Source organism: Procambarus clarkii, chromosome 28, assembly GCF_040958095.1.
Source record: "Procambarus clarkii isolate CNS0578487 chromosome 28, FALCON_Pclarkii_2.0, whole genome shotgun sequence".
NCBI classification, from domain to species: domain Eukaryota; kingdom Metazoa; phylum Arthropoda; class Malacostraca; order Decapoda; family Cambaridae; genus Procambarus; species Procambarus clarkii.
Genome location: NC_091177.1, coordinates 34,422,931 through 34,435,421, shown reverse-complemented (window position 1 = coordinate 34,435,421; position 12,491 = coordinate 34,422,931).

The following is a 12,491-nucleotide window of genomic DNA, read 5'->3' as shown; positions in this document are numbered from 1 at the left end:
AACCCCTTAATAAGTAATGAGCACTTTGTTAACATTTTCCTTTAGGACTGAAGGAATACATATAAAATTTATATATATATAGTAAGATTAATAATTCTAACACGAATTTTCTCAATCTTTCGTATATTTCTTTTCAATGTTGGTGGTAATTCAAAAATCAATTCTCCAAAATTAATTTTTATTTCTAGTCTGACGCGACACTTGAGCGCGTTTCGTAAAACTTATTACATTTTCAAAGACTTTAGTTAACACATACACAACTGAATAGAACTTACACATCTCCGATTTGTTTATATCTACATTTGAGTGAGGTGGATGGGGTGAGGTGGTATTAATAGGGTATTAATTTCATCCACACAAGACAGAACATGAAACAATGGGTATTGAATGGAAGTGATTGTAGAAAGCCTATTGGTCCATATTTCTTGATGCTTCTATATTGGAGCGGAGTCTTGAGGTGGGTAGAATATAGTTGTGCATTAGTTGGCTGTTGATTGCTGGTGTTGACTTTTTAATGTGTAGTGCCTCGCAAACGTCAAGCCATCTGCTATCGCTGTATCTATCGATGATTTCTGTGTTGTTTACAAGGATTTCTCTGGCGATGATTTGGTTGTGGGAAGAGATTATATGTTCCTTAATGGAGCCCTGTTGCTTATGCATCGTTAAACGCCTAGAAAGAGATGTTGTTGTCTTGCCTATATACTGGGTTTTTTGGAGCTTACAATCCCCAAGAGGGCATTTGAAGGCATAGACGACGTTGGTCTCTTTTAAAGCGCTCTGCTTTGTGTCTGGAGAGCTTCTCATGAGTAGGCTGGCCGTTTCTCCGGTTTTATAGTAAATCGTCAGTTGTATCCTCTGATTTTTGTTTGTAGGGATAACGTTTCTATTAACAGTATCATTCAGGACCCTTTCCTCCGTTTTATGAGCTGTGGAAAAGAAGTTCCTGTAAAATAGTCTAATAGGGGGTATAGGTGTTGTGTTAGTTGTCTCTTCAGAGGTTGCATGGCGTTTCACTTTCCTTCTTATGATGTCTTCGATGAAACCATTGGAGAAGCCGTGCTCTCAGCCACAGCTCAGAATGGAAGCAAGTCGACGAAGAACTCTGTAGGGTAAGGCAGGTCCTAGTCAACAACGGCTTCTCCAGTGGTTTCATCGAAGACATCATAAGAAGGAAAGTGAAACGCCATGCAACCTCTGAAGCGACAACTAACACAACACCTATACCCCCTATTAGACTATTTTACAGGAACTTCTTTTCCACAGCTCATAAAACGGAGGAAAGGGTCCTGAAAGATATTGTTAATAGAAACGTTATCCCTACAGACAAAAATCAGAGGATACAACTGACGATTTACTATAAAACCGGAGAAAGGGCCAGCCTACTCATGAGAAGCTCTCCAGACACAAAGCAGAGCGCTTTAAAAGAGACCAACGTCGTCTATGCCTTAAATGCCCTCTTGGGGATTGTAAGCTCCAAAAAACCCAGTAAATAGGCAAGACAACAACATCTCTTTCTAGGCGTTTAACGATGCATAAGCAACAGGGCTCCATTAAGGAACATATAATCTCTTCCCACAACCAAACCATCGCCAGAGAAATCCTTGTAAACAACACAGAAATCATCGATAGATACAGCGATAGCAGACGGCTTGACGTTTGTGAGGCACTACACATTAAAAAGTCAACCCCAGCAATCAACAGCCAACTAATGCACAACTATATTCTACCCACCTCAAGACTCCGCTCCAATATAGAAGCATCAAGAAATATTGACCAATAGGCTTTCTACAATCACTTCCATTCAATACCCATTGTTTCGTGTTCTGTCTTGTGTTGATGAAATTAATACCCTATTAATACCACCTCACCCCATCCACCTCACTCAAATGTAGATATAAACAAATCGGAGATGTGTAAGTTCTATTCAGTTGTGTATGTGTTAACTAAAATCTTTGAAAATGTAATAAGTTTTACGAAACGCGCTCAAGTGTCGCGTCAGACTAGAAATAAAAATGAATTTTGGAGAATTGATTTTTGAATTACCACCAACAGTGAAAAGAAATGTACGAAAGATTGAGAAAATTCGTGTTAGAATTATTAATCTTACTTTTTCGGTCATATTTAATAATATATGTCTACAGGAAAGACTGCTACCAAATTATACTTATATATATATATATATATATATATATATATATATATATATATATATATATATATATATATATATATATTACATGAATCTCAATAACATGTATAAATACAGATGGTTACTTTATCACAAATATATTAAATTAAAATATTACTGTCTCTCCCAAAAATTAATATAATATTATTATATGTATGGTTATGACAGAACAATAATGTACAACTTAACTCCACAAGATGTTAACTCCCCTGGCCCGTATCAGCTACTGACCTACATATCTGCGGAAGTCAAAATCATTGCTTCTGCCCCGCGAAAAATTGTCAAAGTTACAATATTTATTAATTCTACAATGGAGCAATATATTGTGACAAGAGTAATCTTAAACTAACTTAATGAATGGTCAATACATATTGGTATAACAAAAATAAGGTAATTACTGCTTTACATAGTAATTAAAATACACATACAAAGGGGAATGATGGCATGCTCATCCAGCAACGGACTATCCCACGACAATTTGCCAGATACAGTTCACACAATTATTATTCACCTATGTTACCCACATATGATCACATATAAATCATTAGTTCCCATGGGAAACTGAGTACACAAAGAAATAAAACAATCATTCCCACGATACGTTGGGCCTAACGCCAACAATGTAACATGAATTTATTTTACATAGAACATATAAGTATATCAATATACATACATGTAATTTATACACAATTATAAAGGTACATATTAATTTATTTAATTACGTATCTTATAGAGGTACGTAACAAGCTGTGGAGTCAGCTCGGGTTAATTAGTGCAGGATCCTTCTTGAGGGATAGCTGAGCACGGAATCTATTTAAGACTTAAGGATGAGCAATGATATGCTCCAAGTAGCGTAGAGAGCCAAAAAGAGTTCAAACATCATGATGAACAATGAGGGCTCAAATATTACGTTAATTCACAGGTGAACTGTGGAGTCAGCTCGTTAACCACATTGCTGTGCCGAGTTTATTGTGAAAATCCCTCTGTGCGCATGAAATAAAGTGTTCCCCAAAAGTTTTTTTTCTTTTGTAAAATGATAAATTCCCTTCCCTGAACATGTCTATGTAAAAAAATACCAAATTCCACTTACTTTGGCTGTAGGGACGTGGACAAGGTGCACTGTGATTTCTTCAGGGGATGGTCGCATGTGCGTGACATGCCCAAACACGGTCGTGCTGGCCATTCTAGCACCGGGTGTTGCCGCAAATATATTTTCAATTATTTGTTCTATGTATTTCCAATGCGGTTTTATTTGTTTTTTTTATCGTATATAATGCATATTTTTGTCCTTTACCATATGTATACAGTAGAACGTTCATAATGTTCTATGGAACTGTGATACATGTGTCAACAATAAATGTTTATTGTCGCAATATTACTTGTTAAAAGTTCTCTAAAATTACAATATGTACAGTTTCACACGCAATTTACACAGTAACACACTGTATTACACACTCAGTACCTCGAAAGTGAGTAATAATCAACGAAGTAGTCCATGGTACACAGCACGACTTCGCTCTCGTTGCACCAGGTACAGACAGATTTTTGCTTCTTATTTCTTCGTTCTGTGTGCTTGCAAATAACGCACTCACGTACACCCTTGGCATTAGTACCTGTAGGTGGTATGCAGCCAAGCTTGTAAAACGTAAGATAGTCTTGAAAAGAATACAGGAAAAGATCAATTTGTAAGGTAGTCGTGAAAAGATCACTTCATAAGGTCCCACAAAGGAAGAGATTTGTAGCGAGTTAATCTTATACTCGCTCCATTATCTCATTATCTTAATAGCATAACTAATTACAGAAGCTACAATCCTTTCCCCAATTACAGGTAATACTCTTCTCACCTTGTTGGAGGAAGCTGAGGTGTAATCACCATATAAACAACGATTTGATGAATAGAAGACAGTTAAATTTCCACAGTCAACAATGTAGCACTCGGCGTGTACAGTCCTAATCAACCCAAGACGCTACAGCTTCGACACAGAGCAGACAGCAGACTACGACCGCATCGAGCCGCCACGCTCTCGCTCCCCGAGTTCAGACACTCACAATTCTCAATCGAGCCGCCACGCTCTCCCACATAGAGCTCCACGACTCCGGCCTCACTCAGCTCTCTGCTCTGCTCCAGGCTTTGTCTCAACGTCTGCGACACTGCTGTATCCAGGACTACTAAATATATATGAAACTCACTAAACACTGTGTATCTAATCAACCTAACAACGTAACATAATCGTACGTTACATTGGTGACCCCAGAGAGTTTCGACGAAACTCAGCCACGATGGACTACAACATTGATTCTCACTGGACCTTCACTCCTGCTGTTGCTTGCTGTGAACTACCTCGTTCCACCTGTCACGGAACGCTGCCAACACCCTCGCCACAGCGATGATTTTCATCGCGTCTATCTCTGCATTTTCATCTACTACGGCTTGCTGCTCCACGATCGTTACTCACTCATCTGACAGCCTCATCAATGATTACATCATGTTGGATCTACAGCCTGTCCTGCCGACTCTCCGTCGCTGCCAGGGCACTGCTTGTCCTACAGGAACGCCCACGACAGCTGCTCTGTCATCAGATTCATCTACACGTTCACTGCATTTTGATACTCGGCCGACTCAAGCCCTTTGCGCAGTACAGGACTTACAGCTTGCGTTTCCGACACTTCGTCTCCTTCAGGACAATTCAGCTCTAGCAGTGATTACCTCGTTGTCCTAACTACGTGCTTATATTATCTCCTAATGTCCTGGTGCCCGAGCCCATCCACCCCGGATCTAAATGCTCCACCAGCGACCCAAGGACGCAACAATTATGCACATTCCTCTCTCCTGCTATACCGAGCTTGTCCACACACTGCCTGCATCTTTTGGTACCGGACTACATGTTCCACAGCGATCCAGGGAACAATAGTCTCGTTTTTTTTTTATGTATTGCTTTTCTTCCATTTCCTGGCAGGGGGAGTCCTGTAGCGAGTTAATCTTATACTCGCTCCATTATCTCATTATCTTAATAGCATAACTAATTACAGAAGCTACAATCCTTTCCCCAATTACAGGTAATACTCTTCTCACCTTGTTGGAGGAAGGTGAGGTGTAATCACCATATAAGCAACGATTTGATGAATAGAAGACAGTTAAATTTCCAGTCAACAATGTAGCACTCGGCGTGTACAGTCCTAATCAACCCAAGATGCTACAGCTTCGACACAGAGCAGACAGCAGACTACGACCGCATCGAGCCGTCACGCTCTCGCTCCCCGTGTTCAGACACTCACAATTTTCAATCGAGCCGCCACGCTCTCCCACATAGAGCTCCACGACTCCGGCCTCACTCAGCTCTCTGCTCTGCTCCAGGCTTCGTCTCAACGTCTGCGACACTGCTGTATCCAGGACTACTAAATAAATATGAAACTCACTAAACACTGTGTATCTAATCAACCCAACAACGTAACATAATCATACGTTACAGATTCAAGCCAGCCTCAATGAGTGTCCGTCAGTCTGGAAGAAATTCAGCCAGCCTCAAAGAGTGTCCATCAGTCAAGAAGAGATTCAGCTATTCTTGAAAATATCTATGGAAAACACCACCATGGAAGCCGCTAACACTGTTCATCTATGCTACTTGTATCAGATGCATCATCACTGAACGCAGAAAAAGATTCATCTATGTATCATCTAAATAAATTGGATATAGCATAGGTGGGCAAGGGTGGCGCTCAGAACTACACCTGGATACGCTCCTTGTATCGTCCTCATAGGTGCTGTATCACTTGCATCCGACCTTTGTGTTAGGTCTTTATTGCGCCTAGCTTCACCAATATTATGACCCTTATGTTCTTTAAACAATAAGGTTTGAATTTCACCTGACAGCACGATCTTTCAAGAATGCATGGACAGGTGTTTGGGAGCCAGAGGTGCGTGCGCCACCCATGTTTGCTCACTCAGCACTAACCCAGCTTGCAGCCCTAGGACATTCTGGGATTTTTTTTCCAAGATGGCTGCCTCTCACTGGAGGTCCTAAGAGTCCATTTCGTACATAACCAATGCTGCACACATTTAGAATGGGTACAAAAAAAATAAAAAAACTTTTCTCAGTTGGTGCAGTTTCCCACCGACCGAGTATACTCGGTTGGCGCAGTTAAGTGGTTAAGCATGTTAGGTTACAATGCTTAGGGTTTAATGTTAATACATTAAATAATGGGAAACTTAAGGTTGCTGGAAATTTAATTGCTGCTACGATTAATCTTATTTGAAAGATAATTTGTAACGGTTTATCCCAACCTACACATTTCATGGTTTATTTGTTCTTGTTTCCTAACCTACCACTTCCTAATTCCTGACCTTCCTAACCAACCTAACCTAATTCACTTACAAATTGGTTAGTTTGCAATTTTGCTCGTGCTGCACTCCTACAATGGTTAAGAGCAGAAGCGACATAAAAACAGCACAAACAAAAACTAATGCAAATAACTCACTAGCTCCTAGTGCAGAAAACGTTGAATAAATGTTGTAATCTGTTACGACTAGTAAAAGGTTTATTTGGCAGACCTTAAGCGCAAGTATAATGGACCTTGGTCCTGGTTAATTTGCAGGTGTAGAAGTTTCTTGTTAACTTCGTGTTATTGCTAAATTTACGAAATGTTGTGTGCATTGGGTGCTAGATTCTCTAGCCTAATATTATTAATTACATAGGAAGTGCTAGGTTCTCTAGCCTAATATTATTAACTTACATGGCGAGACTGAGTGAGGTCAATTATTACTGTCGAGAATAATTCTGGGTCTACAGTGGGTTCAATGGCTTGGTTGCTGTGACATGTACCTGTTTAGGCTACGGACCACTGATTTTCCACAGAGAGTTATGAAACATCTCGGTGAATACTATTTTTTTTTTTTTTATATATTTTTAAATGCAAGCATGCTTATAAGTACAATAACAGTAAACAATAATAACATAGAACAGACCAAAATAACAAAGCACAAACGTGCAAAAACATAAAGGAACAAATGTACTAAACATAAAAACGCCGACCGGAAGGGCCGACCACAAAACAACAATAATTACAAACAAATCACAACAAGCAAATTAAAACACAGCGGAATACAATACAGAAATAACACACCAAAACATTAAATATACAGAACAAGGCTACCAGCACCGCAAACACACATGGAGAGGCACCAGCACAAAACGAAAACAATAATAATAATAATAATAATAAAAATAACAACTAGAAAGGAAAACAAGTATACAACAAACAGAAAGAAAAGCACAATGGCAAAACACTACAAAAAGCATAAACCCAGACCGGGTCACGCCAACAGCCTGAAGGGCACGCAACACGACACAAACAAGCGCACAAACAGCATCATAAAAACATAGAACCACAAAGCATAACATAAGAACACGACATCCACAACCAGACACACACACCAACCAAACCCCGGATCGCACAGGAACCGGAAGTTTGGCGCGTGTCAGACGCGTGTGAGCGTCCGGTGTTAGGGTATGCGGTCAAGAAAGACGGGAGGTCATGTTGTTGGGGGTGTAGGAGAGTATGTGTGGTATGTGGTAGAGTAAGAAATACGAGGATATGAGTGGAATATGTGGAAAGAGTAGTTAAATATGTATGTGTGTTTGCCGTAGACTTAATCCTGTGTGTAGATAATAGTTTTGATGATAGTAAGCAAGCTATGTAGAGGCTGTGTGTAGGTGTGAGGGGTCCCAACATAGGCGGATATGTTGTTTGGGGTGGGGGATGGGTGAGGGGAGCTTCCCCTCAGCGTGAGAGTGCTTAGGGCCATTTGTGGTTTGTGGTTTCTCTTCGAGAGAGAAGAGTCCAGGAGGAGATGAGAGCTGCAGCAGGAGGGATGTGGTCCATTTGCCTTAATGGCTTTTCGATGTCTTCAGAGTTGTCTGGAGATGTTCACCCCAGCATGGCTCTCCATCCACTGTGGATTGTTAAGGAGGGGCGACGTTCTTACTTACGCCAGTTGGCCCTCACCTGCCAACCATCAATCACTCCCACCTCTCATTCCCCTCCTCTCCCATACCATCAGGGGTCCCCTCTCCCTCCCCTCCATTACCTTCTAGAGTGGGGCACCCCTCTTCCCCTTACCTTCTAGAGTGGTACGGACCAGGTTCACATACCGTCACATCGACCTGAGAAGTGTCACCACATGGCACATCACTTAGTAAACTCAGTCAAAGTCAGTAGGTTAGCGTTTACTAAAAGAGGGAAACATTTCACACATCACGGAGACGCGATCTCTACCTACAAATTGTTCTTGTTAACTGTGATCATTGAAATGTATGCATGTTTACTCAATCTCCATCACCTCTTTTTCCTACAGCCATTACTGCTGTGCAGACCTTGTAACACACAACGGCGTTATCATAGCAAGACAATGTCACAGAATGTTTAAGACTCCTGAATGAATGAAACAGCAATCTGTCTCGTTAAGGTCTAACCTTCGTGGCGGTGTGAGGCGTAGTGAGATGGACGAGGTAGTGGGATGGCTTTACCCTCTCCCCATCCTCCCCCACCAAACCCCTACCCCCCCTCCCACCCCTTCAGAGCACAAACCATCAAGCATCACTACACCCTTCCCAGACCGGATGTTCTGTGCAAAGCCTTTAGTATTATTTCTGATCATATGTGTAACCTTGTATCGCAATGTGACCAACATGGTATCATCATTCTTTGCACAAATAGCATTTTTTAAGAATATCGAGAGTCATAAGCGGGAATTCAATCTTATTATTATAACAAATCATAATATGTTGTAAACACACCTGCATGGGATACACATAGCAGTCAGTGGTTTCGCTCTCTCTCTCTCTCTCTCTCGCTCTATTCAGATCATTTTATAGTTGGGGGAAAAGTAACATCAATTCCTTTCTCCTGCCGCCGCTGTTCACATATATTTTTTTCATTTCACTTAGACTGACAGCGCACCAGAGGATGGAAGACTAATGTCAATTTTTCGAGCCCCCATCACTCTCACCCTTATAACCTTGTAACGTAACACGACCAACATGATGACATCGTTCTTTGCCCAAATATCATTAATGTAACGTGACCAATATGCTAACTTCGTTCTTTGCCCAAATATCATTTTAAGAGTAACGAGCAACTTTCTGTCCGATGTCTGAATATTGAAATCTGAACCCCATTTACCCAAACACAATATCTCCATTACATCTCATACCATATAAATATTACGGTCTGCAAGTTTTAGACCTCTGTAACACATTGTAACGTAACGCAAATCAACTTTCTGCAGTCCAAATAACATTATGAAAGTATGACTTAGTCCATCTCCATTACATCTCCTACCATATAAATATTACTGTGTGACAGTTTTAGCCTCTGTAACACATTGTAATGTAACGCAAATCAACTTTCTGCAGTCCAAATAACATTATGAAAGTATGACTTAGTCCATCTCCATTACATCTCTTACCATATAAATATTGGTATCTACCAGTTTTAGCCCCTGTAACACTTGTAACGTAACACAAATCAACTTTCTGCAGTCCAAATAACATTATGAAAGTATGACTTAGTCCATCTCCATTACATCTCCTACCATATAAATATTACTGTGTGACAGTTTTAGCCCTCTGTAACACATTGTAACGTAACGCAAATCAACTTTCTGCAGTCCAAATAACATTTTTAAATGAAAGTATGACTTAGTCCATCTCCATTACATCTCTTACCATATAAATATTAGTGTCTACCAGTTTTAGCCTCTGTAACACATTGTAACGTAACGTGGAAATCAACTTTGTCTGATGACCAAATAACATTATTAAAAATGTCAACCATGTTTAGCCATTACATCCAAACACAAAGAAAAATATTACCGCTTTTTCTTTGAGAAACTTATATGTGGTGATCATATCTCCAGAGTCCACACAATAAGCCACACATCACCCATCTTCTGTTTTCAAATCACAGCTCGCATCTAATTTAATGTTATTTTTTTGCAGAAACTATGTTTTGAGAATATGCTCAATGTCAGCAATTACTATTCGTATCATCAAACTCCTTTCAGTCATCAAACAAGCAGAGGTGCCGCATAAACCACTAAAGATTTGATGTATGCAAGGTACATCATTTTGACAATTCTGTCACCGACCCGCCTTAGCGAGATGACTGTGCGCAACAGTACCCTAGCACTCTTAATTATTATTCAAGCTCTGTTAACATAGCATAATGTAAGATTTTTTCACATTTCATATCGCGTGTGTAGACTTAGTTTTAACAAAAAGTGAAACACGAGAGCGTGAACCAATAGGGTTGAGATAGGAGGAAAGGCTTTGTGGAAGATAAAAGAGCCGAGGAGACATGTTCCCTACCTACATTACTATTATTTCTTGCAGACATGTCCAGAAAAGCAGTCAGTCACTCAGTCAAACATTTTTATAGTTAAAAGTTTTTCATCTTAAAAAACAGGGACTACTAGTCTTCATTTTTTCTTCTATCAAATCAAATAGACACGAGGGCCACTACCAATTGTTGTTGTCTGTCTGTCTATCGCTTGACTAGGTTAAGGACCGCAATATCCCACACCATACATGCTACGGGCTCTCACTAGTCAATAAAGACAATTTTGTATCATTTCTCTACTAAATAGCACTCCGAATCATCTTTGCACATTTTAATTTTACATTGTCACATGCACAGCCATCAAAGGGGAATCTCACTACTACACGGATGTCGTGTGTGTGTTAATAAAAGGTCCTTACATAGCTCATCATTTTCTTTGAGAAGCTTATAAGTAGTGATCATATCTCCCGAGTCCACACAAATAACCCACACCAACCCACTTCCATATTGAGAAAGAGAGAGAAGGCAAACATAGCTTGCAGCTAGTCAAAACTTAACATAACAGATATGATTTCACAGAGTTTTTAACCTTTGCCAGTTTTTCAATGTTTTCTCTTCACTTGTGCTAAGTGAGTCAGACAAAATGTGACATTTCATTATTAGCCAGGCAATACGCTATTAGCTAGATAGTCAAAACATATAACAAGCATTATTTCACAGGAATTTTTTCTAGCAAATATGCTTCCTTTAAGCAGTTCAACACATCAAAAACCAGCAGTCCGCGAAATTCCCTTTAGTCAATAATCATCCTTTACAGTATTTCTTGACTAAAATAGCACTCCAAAACATAAGTGGTCATTTTTATTCTCACTGACGCACTATAGTCAATAATTTGTTTCGCAGAGTGACAAGTTATGCCTAGTGACGAGATTTTACGGTGAGCATAGTTTAAGAGAGTTCACACTGTATTAATTACGGTCATGGATATCTTATGTTATGTTTATGAAGATCATTACTTCTTATTTTTAACATTTTTCTTGCCCCTAGCTTTTCAGTCTTCTCATATTCTTTTCAAATAAAGTTTGTTTACTGTTTTCCAGTAGATTGGCTTCACATTACATATATTAATCAATTTTCAAATTCAGTTCAGTTTCTTTTCAATATTACAGCTTTGTTGTCCCCCTGCCAGTATCTAGTTCAAGACCTCTTATTATCAATGTCATTAATACTGCTATCATCAACCATGTATTGTATGTCTCAGACATTAAGTTAACAACTTAGTAAGCGTTTAATGAACGTGAGAATCACTTCATGTGCACTCATTTTAGTTTAGTTTAAAGTTTTTCATCTTGAATTAATACTACTATCACCAACTATGTATTGGATAGCTCAGGCATTCAGTTAACAACTCAGTAAGTGAAAATCACTTCATGTGAGCTCATTTTTAGTTTAGGATAAGGTTTTTCCATCGTGAAATACTATTATCATTAACCAGGTATTGGGTGGCTCTACCATTCAGTTTACAACTCAGTAACTGTTTACTGAACATTGTTATTCCTCCATGCGACCTCATTTTTTAGTTTAAAGTTTCTCCATCATAAAAAATAAAATATTACTATCACAAACCATGTATTGGGTGGCTCAACCATTCAGTTTTCAACTTAGTAACTGTTTACTGAACATAGATATCCCTCCATGCGACCTCATTTTTTAGTTTAAAGTTTCTTCATCGTAAAAAATAAAATATTACTATCACAAACCATGTATTGGGTGGCTCAACCATTCAGTTTACAACTCAGTAACAGTTTATTGAACATAGATATCCCTCCATGTGACCTCATTTTTTAGTTTAAAGTTTCTCCATCGTAAATAAAAAATAAAATGTTACTATCACAAACCTTGTATTGGCCGGCTCTGGCATTCAGTTTACAACTCAGTAAGTGTTTACTGAATGCAAAATCGCTAC